The sequence below is a fragment of the Schistocerca piceifrons genome, chromosome X, assembly GCF_021461385.2.
Source record: "Schistocerca piceifrons isolate TAMUIC-IGC-003096 chromosome X, iqSchPice1.1, whole genome shotgun sequence".
Classification (NCBI taxonomy): domain Eukaryota; kingdom Metazoa; phylum Arthropoda; class Insecta; order Orthoptera; family Acrididae; genus Schistocerca; species Schistocerca piceifrons.
This window is the reverse complement of record NC_060149.1, coordinates 242,626,252-242,639,804: the sequence shown is the minus strand read 5'-3', so window position 1 is coordinate 242,639,804 and position 13,553 is coordinate 242,626,252.

Genomic DNA, 13,553 nt, shown 5'->3' with positions numbered 1-13,553 from the left:
ATCGAGACGTGGCTGCACGATCCGTTACAGCCATGCGGATAAGATGCCTGTCATCTCGACTGCTAGTGATAGGAGGCCGTTGGGATCGAGCACGGCATCCGTATTACCCTCGTGAACCCACCGATTCCATATTCTGCTAACAGTCATTGGATCTCGACCAACGCGAGCAGCAATGTCGCGATACGATAAACCGCAATCGCGATAGGCTACAATCCGACCTTTATAAAAGTCGGAAACGTGATGGTACGCATTTCTCCTCCTTACACGAGGCATCACAACAACGTTTTACCAGGCAACGCCGGTGAACTGCTGTTTGTGTTTGAGAAATCGGTTGTAAACTTTCCTCATGTCAGCACGTTGTAGGTGTCGCCACCGGCGCCAACCTTGTGTGAATGCTCTGAAAAGCTAATCATTTGCATATCATAGCATCTTCTTTCTGTCGATTAAATTTCGCGCCTGTAGCACGTCATCTTCGTGGTGTAGCAGTTTTAATGGCCAGTAGTGTAAGCCTCAGTAAATGGACTCAGGACATTTTACTGAAAACAAATCAGTACAAACTCCAAGAAAAGCTTGCTTCACTACCAGTCAATAAAGACGTCGATATAGAATGGTATAATCTCAAAACCTTGATCAGTGAAGCAGCCTCAGAAGCACTTGGCAAAAGGAAGAAAAGAGATGAGAAAAACGACTCGATTTCTAGAATATAGACATTAAAGAAGCCATTAAAGAAAAACAAATAGCTTATCTGAAGTTTCTACAGACAAAGACATTAGAGAGCCGGGAAACATACAAAATAAAAAGGAATGCTGCGAAACAAAGGGTGCGCAAAGCACACCAATAGCCATGGGATGCATTCACAAGTGTCTTAGAACACTACGTGCCCGGTAGACAGCAATGTGCATACAAGGTCGTGAAAGCCCTCAAAAAGGAAGAAAAAGACACATTATACCCAATGAACAATGGATAAATCATTATACAGACTTGTGGCATACACAGAAAGTCGAAGATGATAATGGAGAAAACATGTAACATGAAACAGTAGATCCATTTACTATGGAGCAGCTACAAGAAGCTTTGAAAGACATGATGAACAGAAAATCTATTGGAATAAATGCGGAACTAATTAAATATGGAGGGTTACCACTTGATAAAATACTTTTACAATTAATAAATGAATGTTGGACGAACTGCAGGATGCCAGACCCTTGTTGTACAGCAGAAGTAGTCTCTTTTTTCAAAAAAGGGAAACGTAATGACTGTAAAAACTATCGTAAGATCAGTCTTATAAACACTGGCTACAAACTATACTCAGAGATAATCATAACCACATGAAGAATATCACAAAAGATATGATTTCTGAAGAACAAAATGGGTTTAGATCAGGTCGTTCGTGAACAGACAATGAATTTGTAATTTAAAACATAGTAGAAAAGCACAGAGAATTTGATATAGAAACCTTATGGCATTTACAAACTTTGAGAAGGTTTTGACCATGTGACCGGGATAGCCTATGGAAGATTATGTCTGAATGTGGATATCATTATCGTGTAAAGAGGTAGTGAAAAATGTTTACAAAACTATATGCATTCTAGTAAATAGAGGTAGCAATCGATAAGAAGAAATAATTACTAACCAAGGTGTTAGACAAGAGCGTGGACTATCACCCACCCTTGTTAATATTTACTTTGACTTCATCCATCGTAAATAAAATTGTAAAGCAAACAAAGGAATTAAGATAAGAAATATCTGAATGTACTTTTGTTTGCTGATGACATCGTTATTATTCAAAAGAATGAATATGACCTGCAAAGACCAGTATACCACCTAAACGAAATTTGCAAGAGGTACAACTTTAAAATTTCTGGTAACAAAACAAAAAAGCATTACAAGGAGAATCTCTAGTGAGATAAAAAATCGTTTTCGATACTTCAGTTTTAGAACAAGTGTCTCATGTCTCTTATTTGGGCGGTGCTGCAAGTTTTAATCTTGTCTCTGATACTGAAAATAAAATACACAAATTCTAAGCTGTCTTGGGTACCATTCGCAGAACATCGGGCCATAAAGTACAAAAAGAGACCATTATGAAGTTCTGTAAAGTAATGGCGGTTCTTTTGTTATCCTATGGAAGCGAAAACTGAATTACCACAAAAAAAAAAAAAAAAATGAAACAGCAGAGTTACTGTTCCTAAGATAGACGAAGGGCTGCATTAGAAGATATATGATTATAAATGAAGATGTTAGAAAAGAATTCAATATTTTCAGTATGAAAGGAAAAATACAAAAATATCGTGACAGAATCCCCCAGAAGACCCTGAACTACCAGCCGAATGGCAAAAGAAATTTTGTAAGACCTCGAAAAGATGAGAATGAGTTGTTTGTGAGTTCGGAACAGGCCACAGTCTAATCTTTGAAAGGAAGTTGATAATGATGACGATGATGATGATGATGATGACAAAACATGAGTGTAGCATAACACGTCAAGTAGGAAGATTTCCAGCTATAGGAGAGAAAAGAATAGTTGCACTACTCCCTTTGCTGCTACAGAGCTCGCTCTTTTACATTTATGAAGTTCCATATAAACAAATGCTACACGTACTTTGTACAAATGTAGCTTTTTCGATTTCTGCATTTGTTCGTGGTAAACTAAAGTTCGCGAGTGAGTTACTGGTTCGATTTTCATAGCAGTGAGCGTAGTGACAACAAAATCTAGAAGCCACGGTGATGTAACAGAAATCTCTACATGTCACATTCACTGACGGCATTCTCATGCTCTTGGTGCCTACTTGTAATAATATGTTTGTCTTGTCCTTTATCCGATGTATTCTCCCTAGCTAGAATTCAGTCAGCTGCTATGCCGGTTCTTACAGATTTACGATGAAGTACTACGGAGCAGCTGAAACATGTTAAATAACCAGATACTTTTAGAACGACAGTTTAAATCACAAGCGTTTTAAAACCAAATATTCGTAACGTTTCAATCGGCAGCGCTGTCCTTACTGAACTAGATAACTGCTTCTTTCGGTGGATTTTGTTTTCAGTTAAAATGTTAAATAGGAGGTATCACATCATGCCTCATTTTACAAGCGTAGAGCCACTATAAACCACTCAATTAGGATGTAGCAATTGAGCTTAACTACTAGTTCGTAACATAAAATTGTGTCCTTTCTCATCGGTGTTCCTGGATCGCTATTGTCTTGTATTGTGTTGTGACGGGTTTTCTTGTCTTCCCTACGTGTGTTGTCAGATGTGTATCTATGCAGTATGCGTTCTGTGATAAATGTTCGAGCAGCGTAATTTTGTGTTTGTGTTGCTGTTGTTGATATGGAAATGAAAGGGAGGGACAGGGCGGAACCCAGTGACAGCTCGTAGGTTACTCTCTCGAGTACTTCCAAGGAGGCCATCAAACTTTACGCCCCACCTAACTGGCGGATTCACCATCAACAGTGATGCATGTCTACACCATATGAAGCACTGTAGATTATTTCAGAATTTAACTCAGGACATTGGAGCATAGACAGGTGAGCAGGATTTTCAGTCCAGATGCCAGCCATAGCGATGCTTATGGGATAATGGGTCGACATCTATTACTGAATACATAGTCCTGAGTGCAGCCTTTGTCGTATCCAGAAGCTTCACAAGATGATATCTTGCGGACTGACGAAGTCTCAAGTTGGGAGACCAGAATTTTCGCCACATGGCTCACGAAGTACCGATAGTTTAAGAATAGCATCAGATGATATTTGTAATTTACGATGCGCCTTGGTGTGTGCTTCAAATGGTTCAAATGGCTCTAAGCACTACGGGACTTAACATCTGAGGTCATCAGTCTCCTAGACTTAGAACTAATTAAACGTAACTAACCTAAGGACATTACACACATCCATGCCCGAGGCAGGATTCGAACCTGCGACCGTAGCAGCAGCGCGGTTCCGGACTGAAGCGCCTAGAATCGCTCGGCCACAGCGGCCGGCCTGGTGTGTTATGTATAGGGTGAATCCCAACTCAAGCTACAAAATTCAGGCTTTTTGGAGGGATAGTTTATGAATATTCTGGAATAAGAAAGGCGTTGTTTGTGGTGGATCGTTGCAGAGAGATAATAGAATTTTCTTTTATTCGGTTTTTTTTACCCCAATAACTTTTGTGTGTCAGACTCGTTCAGGTAAATGTTGGGCTGGTCACCAAATTCCGCTCAGAGAATGCGATACGCAAAGGGTTAAAATAAAATAACACGCAGAACAAAGTTTACACGACTCCAGAAAAATGGCAAACTTTAATTCCGTCTCTTATGTTCCCTTGGCAGAGGCGTCAGAAAGGGCATCCGAGCACAGAGTTAAACAAATAAAATTTGCCAAAACCTGAAAATACGGACACCATGCTAGACTTAATAAACGCCAGCGGAAGAAAGTTACCGCAGTAACCTTTGTGCCTACGAAAATACTTTCACAACAGAGAATAAGCCTTTAATGCGTATTGACTATAACACTGACTAATCCGGTCTCATAAGCGCCTACGTGTAGATGCAAAAGTATTGTGTTGTGCTTACCGTTGCTGCAGGGACAATTCAGCGTAGCGCCGTTCTGAACCCATACACGAGATGGACATCGACCAACTCTTCATCAGAAAACCTATCCAACCTGCTGTGTATCATTGTTGACGTACAACAAATGCTGCCGGAAAAACAAACCTGAGTCTGAACCGAGAAGCTTGAGGGGGAAGAGTATTTTCAACGCTACACAGATACAAAGATAAATGTGGATAAGAAACTAAACGACGTGCAATTATTACGCGAAGAGTAACGGAGACGCGTGTCTATTATGAAGAGCTTCCGAAATTTTTGTCCATTGATATCGGTTTCACCCTTTGAACAGGGTTTTCGATGAGAGCGTGAAAAAATTTAACAAGACATAGAGGACGCTCCAGTGAACAATTTGAGATAGGAAATCTGCTGCAGAGAAGCCAGCTTAAGGAGATAATAGCAATAAAGTCACATTACTGTGTACTTTTTATTTTCATAAGTTACAGTTAACTGCGAATACCATCATTGAAACAATGAACGTACCATGTGTACTGTACCTTATAAAATGTGCTGAAACTGACGGCCATCAACCTCAATGCAAGCATGGCATCAGCGAACAAGATTCTGAGGCACCCTAAAAAATACCCCTGTTGTGTTTCGAATCACATCACAGGCAGCTACAATTCTGGCAACTAATTCCATCTCCCTATTTACCGGGGTCTCATACACAAATGACTTTAGATATCCTCATAGAAAAAAATCGCTCGGATTCAGGTCAGGTGACTTCGCAGGCCATGGAATAGGACCTTTCCTTCCAATCCAGCGACCAGGAAATACAGCACTGAGTTGGTTGGAGACATCCACACTGAAGTGAGGCGGCGCACCGTCATATTGTTGATGCATAGCACGTTGTCATGTAAATACGATAAACAGAGCCGCCTTATGGACAAGTAAAGTAAACAAAACCTTCATCATGACTTCCTACTAATCAGGCTCGTCCTCCTTGTTCCCTTTCAGGAAGTAAAGAATGTACTTGTAAACTTGTACGCATGTTAGTTGTAAATAAGCTGGAAAACAGTTATGCTTGACAAAGCGGTAGACAAGTTTCCTTCCATATTTTCTTATGCTGGCTTCTCCGATCCCAGATTTCCTACCTCAAATTGTTCAGTGGAGCATTCTCTATGTCCTGTTACGTTTCTGGACGCTCTTACGGAAACAATTTTTATACTGAAAGTATTCAAAAAATGGTTCAAATGGCTCTGAGCACTATGGGACTCAACTGCTGAGGTCATTAGTCCCCTAGAACTTAGAACTAGTTAAACCTAACTAACCTAAGGACATCACACACATCCATGCCCGAGGCAGGATTCGAACCTGCGACCGTAGCGGTCTCGCGGTTCCAGACTGCAGCGCCAGAACCGCGCGGCCACTTCGGCCGGCACTGAAAGTATTCAGCAACATATGTTCAGAGCGTCCTCACGTTGTCTCTGCCTAGGTTGCAGGGGGAAATACATCAATTATTATTAAAACAGACGGCTTTGTTCAAAGTATACCGTGGTAGGGAACGTGAAACAGCTTTCATAGACAGTTACTCCGGCCCTCTAATACAGGACAACGAACTGCGCTATTCGAAGGACTACAACTCCCAAGGCGCAGCAGCATGATCATTGTAAATCCGCGAAAAGTCGCTTACGACGTTTTGATCTTTCTTTGACCTTTGCACATAATTCCCAGAACCCTCTTGCGTCTGCAGTTCGCCTTAATACTACTCATTTAAATATGAATATTTAAAATCTCCATGTGCTTGCTATCAGGGACTCCACGTGGTGATGAATATATCTCCCACCTTTAAGACTCGTGCGAACTACCTTCAACTCAAATGCCACTGTAGAAGAGTGCGTCAGTGAACTCTGGTATGAAAATCAGTAGCGGAACTCTGTTAAAAAGAATTATGAATGTGTTGCATAGTTGCAAAAATATTGCAAAAAATGGTTCAAATGGCTCTGAGCACTATGGGACTTAACGTCTGAGGTCATCAGTCCCATAGAACTTAGAACTACTTAAACCTAACTAACCTAAGGACATCACAAACATCCATTCCGAGGCAGGATTCGAACCTGCGACCGTAGCGGTCATGCGGTTCCAGACTGTAGCGCCTAGAACCACTCGGCCACTCCGGCTGGTGCAAAAATATTGCAGTTAACAGTAAAAGGTACTGGTCTCGCGGATTCAAGTATAGTTTTTCCACCCCAGTTTAGTTACTCCTCGAAATATTTCAACGAACTGCAGAATATTTCATGTTTCCTCCAACAATACTGCCAGTGTTTCTTTCCAACACCCTTCAAAACTGAGCAAATAATCTAATCTAACCATTCTGCTAATGAGAGGATGTCAAAACCTATAGAAAAATACTAATTACAAAATGGATCTTTTCCCTCGAATGCCCACGATTAGGATCTACAGCAAAAAATCCTGTAAGCAGTAAATTAGCTAGGTTCCTGAGCTCCACCAGTCGAGAAACAATGAGCCTATGGATATCATACAAGGAGAAGTACCGACAGGTCTGTTGTTCGTCATTTGGATGATTTAGGAATGCCGAACAGGGAAACTATGATGTAACAGCAAAGAATAATGGGGCGCTATTTGAGTTCAGTCATATTTCTCTTTCCAGATAATCAGCAGATATGACAAAGCAGTTGTCCTCCCGGTTCACAAATCGTTTGTAAGCACACCGATACTTTCCTGTCATTTGATTTCTCATGCGTGACGGATGAGCATATTACGTACCTCTGCGGGAATATTCAAATTTTCTTCGCGAACGAAGCACAATTTCCTGACAAGCTGAAGCAAAGAAGCCCATTTTATCGTTGAATACCGTGTCGTAAGTAGACAGCGTGTGACGGATGTACAGTATATTCTCTTTGCATCCCCTTCGCTAAATTACGTTAAACTAACGCTGTGTGAATCAGATATGTTGCAACGACGCTGCAAAATAAGCCGAGTCATACTTTCATTACCAGGAGCGTTCTTTTGCGGTTAAGCCAAATAAAGCTCTTATGAAGAATTACCATTTACGTTATGAATAATGACGCGAGGATCTGTCATTCCGACGGTGCCCAATTTTAATGCGCTGTCTTTTTCTCGATCGCACGATGTGGCACGGGTGTGGTCGCCGTCCACTTATACACTACGATTCCTTTTGTCTTTTACTTGGAGGGTCGGTGCTGTCAATGTATAACCCACAGTAACTTTTCCCCTGTTTGTCGCATTTTAGTCTTAAAAATTAAGTGAAGCCTTTTTCACAAAGCGATCCTCGTTTCCGGTGCGCTCAGAATTTTTACGGCGTATTACATCTGCATTACTTAACCTGGTTTACACATCGCTTATTGGCTTGTACACGCAAATCGTCATTTATATTTTATTTATTGCAGTTCTTCCGTACCTTTCCTCTCCGAATCACTCGTGTGACATGGAAGTTTGTCGACATTGTAGCAGAGAAGTTATCAGACGAGGTGAAACAGAATTGTTAACGTAATACTCGTGTACTGAGAGTCAGTGGTCGCCGAATGGAAAGAAATGTTAAGCATTGTATTTCGCTTGTAAATGAGAGTAGATAACCATCGACAGTAAGATTAAAAGAGCCAAACAGGAAACCAACCATCTCATATCAAGGACTAAAAGTAGAAGTACATGAAAGTGTAAAATGAATAGCTTCTTTAACTTATGCCTTGGGTAACGCAAGCGTCGGGGATAGGGTCATTTGTAGTATGCGAGGAAGAATGCGTAAGAAGATAATTATGCGATATGAGCTCGAATATTGCCCGAAGGTGTGACTTCCTTACTGGGCAGAGAGGAAATGTGGACGATTCACTGGTTTGTTGATCATTGCGGCAGTGTTGTGAAGTTACATATGTACCTACATTGACAACTGCTTTAAAAAGTCTCTAGATAAGTAATGAAAAGCTCCTTACATGTTAAAAAAATTTTCTCCATACATGTCGCTAGGAAGATAAGGCGATGGCAAGAGTAGATTCGTTATCGTAGCTGCCTCGGTAACTTCCCCGTGCCGACACAATAGATGGGGAAGCCCATCTGGTGGGAAGAATACAATAAGAAGAAAATTCTTCCAACGATATTTTTAAGTTAGATAAGGCAATGAAATTCTTTTTAAAAATGAAAATGGCTTATTCTTGTGATTTATAGTGTGCTAAATCCCAATATTGTTATCGTTTTTAGTGTGCTGAATACTAATATGATAACAAAAAAGATTTAACACTAAACCTATTTTGCAATTAACACACAACATTCGAAAAAATTAAAGGTTTTAGTGTTATGTATATTTCAGTTAATAATATGAAATTTAACTTTCACTGACAGCGGTCGCAGCTGTTTGTATAAATTGTAGCTACTATGAAAAGTTCTTTGGAATTACTACCTTATTTGCAACTGTTCGTTTTGTAACAATATAATTTCACTATTCTAAATTTTAGTGCAAATTGCCAGTACAATGGCTAGGTTGTTGTCGCATTAATGGTGAGGTCGTGATTAAGAAACATCGGAGCAATGTTAAAGATTTTGTGAAGAAAGTATACTTGTCATACTTTGAAAATAAACCTTGTGATCAGAATAAGTAATTGGTTATGTGTATGTTGAAGATCGCAGAGAATGAATATATATATAAAAAAAAAGCAAATCTTGGATTTGGCGATTTAAAAGTGCCTTGTACGCTACTTGGCCAGCAAAGTGGCCTTCCTAAATATCCCTGCTTCTTATGTGGATGGGATAGTAGGGAAAGGGATCAGTTTTATCCAGAATAAAGTGGTTTGTAAGAAAATATTAGAGGCCTGGAAATGAGATCTTTATATGCATAAACCTCGGGGTTCCGGAAAAATCTATTGGCACTGCTACACATTAAGACAGACCCAATGAAACAGTATATGAAAGTTTTATGCAAAGATGAAAAATGTTTCAAGTATCAGTACGATAAGTTTCCTCATCTATAAGAAGTAAAATGGAAAGAAGGGGTATTTGAGGGACAAGACTTTTGGAAAACGATGTTCGATTTCAACTCTGAATAAAAAATGCCTGTGAATGAGAGAAGGCTTGGAAATCATTCAAGGAAGTTATTACTTTTCAGGCGATCCATGCTACTTTCGCTGTTCTATTGTAGCGAATATGCTGGAGAAGTTAAGATGTTAGACTGTTTGATGACTTACAAGTTTCAATTCTTGAATAGTCACCTAGATTTTTTTACCTGAAGATATGAGCGATGCCACTGAGGAAAAACGTGAGCGCTTTCGTCAAAACATCAAAGAGATGGAAAGTTGGTTTCAGGGCCGCTGGGATACCAACAAGAAGGGAGGCTGTTGTTGGTCACTTAACTGAGTCGTGCAGCAGTATTAGATGCTTTGAGGAGAGAGGAAAAAAGGAATAAGCCAAAGGAGATATTATTCTTATATAATAAGGAGGTTTCTTAAAGTTTAAACTTCAATAAAACATTTGTTAATATTGGAAAACTAAATTGATTTTCACTCTAATTTTACGCGTTTTACCAATTTTCTAGTTTATAGATAAGGCCACACTGTAACAAAGCTATAAGTGATAGAAAAATCTTGGGTCATATACAGCTTCGCTGCCCGAAAAAACACGAGATTAAGATATTAAAATACAAAAAGTTATAAAAAATTCTTTCCTTGGTTTGTGTTATCTCTGAAAATGTAGGAAACAGAAACAGCTGCACCAGAAACGGAAGTGAACCTACCAGTAACGAGGTACTGAGCTCTGTGACAGCCCCCTAATTTTACAAACAATCGGCTTTCATATCGTATTGAGACGGATATTCATCGTCGTGCTCCAATTTAACAAAATATGAGTTTTAGGTGGTTTTTTACACTCTGTCAGATTATGATGGGCTGGCACATTGCTTCTGGGGGAGTTAGATTCGTCAGTAACATAAGACGACGAGATTCTTGGACACTCATGAACAGATCGTTACACAGAGGTCAAGTCCATTGCGCTGGAGTATTAGTGTAATATGCATCATCAATAAAGACAATAGCTGCTAATTTACCCTTAAGAAGGAACAATATGTCTTGCTGGACAAGAATCGCTGGTGGGAAGAAATCACCACTTTGACGAATAACGTTCGTTATACGCTGTTACATTATGTACCTTCTTTCAGCGTTCCTCCACAAAATTTTACTTATGAAATATTTTAGTATCTATAGAAGTAGAGAATGTGAGGTGTTAATGTAACACCTTATTTGTTTCTTTTCCGCGGGCTTGGTCGCGTGCACATCTAATTCATTGTGGCAGCACCTCTCTCCCCTTTTGGTCGCGGCCGCATCTCCCTGAAACACTTGTATTTTAACATTAATTAAAAATTGCTTTGTCTTCTGTTTAGTTCATATTAATTGTACGGATACTTGGCTCGTAGCTGGTTTCACGTCTGTATACAGTTCGAAATACGAAAGCAGGATATAAGCAATAGAACACGACGATTTCTCGTTAATATTGTTGAAAGTAATTATTCATACTGTGGTTAATTTCTGTCACATTACGTTTGTTATGGTTTTTCCATCACTTTGACGTCCCTTCTAAATGTAAGCACTTTCCCTCATAAAATATCCGGTTGCGCTCTCGGAAATGGTATGATATGGTCACTCTAAACTAGAAAGCACTTTTTGCTTCCTCATTGCTGACCTAGGTCATCGGACAACGACCATGAAAAATGTCTAAGCACTTGGACCGTTTCCTAAGGCATTCCAAGAAGAAGTACTTAGGTTCTTTCCAGTGAAGGAAAATTATGTTCTCTTTATCGTCACCTAATTAATCAGTGCTGTGTTTACAGAGAGCAACTCTTCGGTGAACACTCGTGAGAAACAGACTTAAAACGATCGCTAAAATATGGGAGGATAAAGTCTAAAATTATTTCAGTTCTTAAATGAAGTGTAAATTAGGAAGATCTTCAGATCAGTGGGCAAAATACATAAGAGTATGAGATGAGGAGTGATGGTATATTTTAAAGAAAAGAGTTATCATGACAATGTTAATTAGCGTAATAAGCGCAGTATCAGCTGTAGCATCAGCTTGGAAACTGATACAGTCGGGCCATTTAGCAGACACTGTACAGATACAAGAATGCCCTAAGAAGAGCAACGTGTCCTTAGAAAGTGTCGAAATTACCGGAAGAATGCAGACAAGTTTTTATTTTTCTTGAAGACTTAATGAGGACGCTCAGGAGCAGGTTGTAAAGCGCATCCGAAATTATAGCTGGACAGCTCGAGGAAATTAACCATCGTTTACGGCGGTTATAATTTGCTCGAGCTGTGCGACGCTTAGCTCTCGAGACTGGTAGGTAAACCAGATTGCGTCGATTCCATGCGCTCAAGTAAAGACCCTCAATTTGTAACACTGAACGGCTTGTGTGTGCTTTTTAGAAAACTTTCTATATCTGTTTCACGTATAAATAGCTAAAATATAAACACGCACAGAATCGCGAACTAAAAATAAAGTAGCCCGTCTGTCATGCGTTTTCTACCATTTTTTCTAACTGGATTTGCGTATCGAAGATGAAACTTAAAAAACTCAAAGAGGCATATGCCGAAATTCAAATGAGATAATTGTATTTCTTTGACTGATGATGTATCAGAAGAATGGAGTGATACGTGTAAGCTGCTTAGAGATATATCGTAAAAGAAAGCAGTTTGTTATATGTAAATTGCTGTGAAATATTACAGGCATTTCAATACCAAAGCACTAAATGTTCCTGCTGGTGATGTAGATAAATAACTACGACAGATCTGATCACGAAACGATTTCTTTTAAAACGACTACAGATAATAAAATATAAGAAACGATGTAGTAAGAAAAAATGTCTTCCTGTGGAATATGGTCTTTGATGTATGAAACTGGACGCTGCGAAACTGCATCATTACGAGGACGGAGCACAGCTGAACTTGGAAGGAAAAATTCAGCCAAAAGAAATTAAAGATACGTATTGTCGAAAATGAATGCAGAAATTTAAAAGCTGCTGTATTTTTAGGGACCTTTAGATAGAAAATAGAAGGAGAAAATCTTATTAAATAAAATAAAGAAGACATAGAAACTATTCCGGACACAATTTTAATTACAGTAATTTATATCCCAATGATTATCTTGTCATTAGAAACACTTTTGATTCCTCAAGTAGAACAGCAATAGGAGAGGGAACCAGCTTTAATACTGTGTAAACACTTTGATCGTTGTTGTGCAGAATAGTTTGAGAGAAAATGAAAATATTACCTCAGGTTGATATGTAGCCGTTTGAACAGTACAACCCAACAGAAGGTAAAATATACATACATACTGACGATTCCGTTTCCTGCACAATCTTTCGACGACGGTTCTACGTGTCTTCTTCAGGTGTTGCGAGACATGATCTTCGCCGTCATCATCGTCTGGGCTGTAACCGATCCTGGCAGAGCTATTCTGCAGAAAAAAATGAACAAGTTTTTCAACCCCTCCAATACGTTTCAGTAAACACAGTGTTCTGGAATAGCAGTCTAGCATATTTTAGATGCGCTGCTTCGTTCGGTTTCCAAGTTCGATCTTTTAATATGGCTGTGAGAGTAACCAGTGATAACACTTCTTGTCATAGTAAACCAACTGTGTGGTGTATATGTACTGTCTCTGAATGATCAGAAACAGCAGAAAAGGAAAATGAATGTCGAAACTGTCTCAAAAGTAGAGCAGCAATGAAGATGGATCGAAAAATACGAAAGCAGCAGTAAGATGAGAAATGTAGATCCAGGGAACTATACTTACGTTACAGCACAAAACCTTCAAGTTAATAACGTTCTTGGTGATTAATTATATACTCACCGACATCAAGTAATTCATTAACCAAGACAAATGTAAGTACTAAAATAATTTATTCCGTTGTTCATCCTTAGTGTTCAGAGGGCTGTCGGAAGATTGAGACCTGTCGACATAGGAATCAGTACAAATGCAGTACTATGTTGCTGAAGAATGAATGAATAAATTTTCTCCAAGCAAC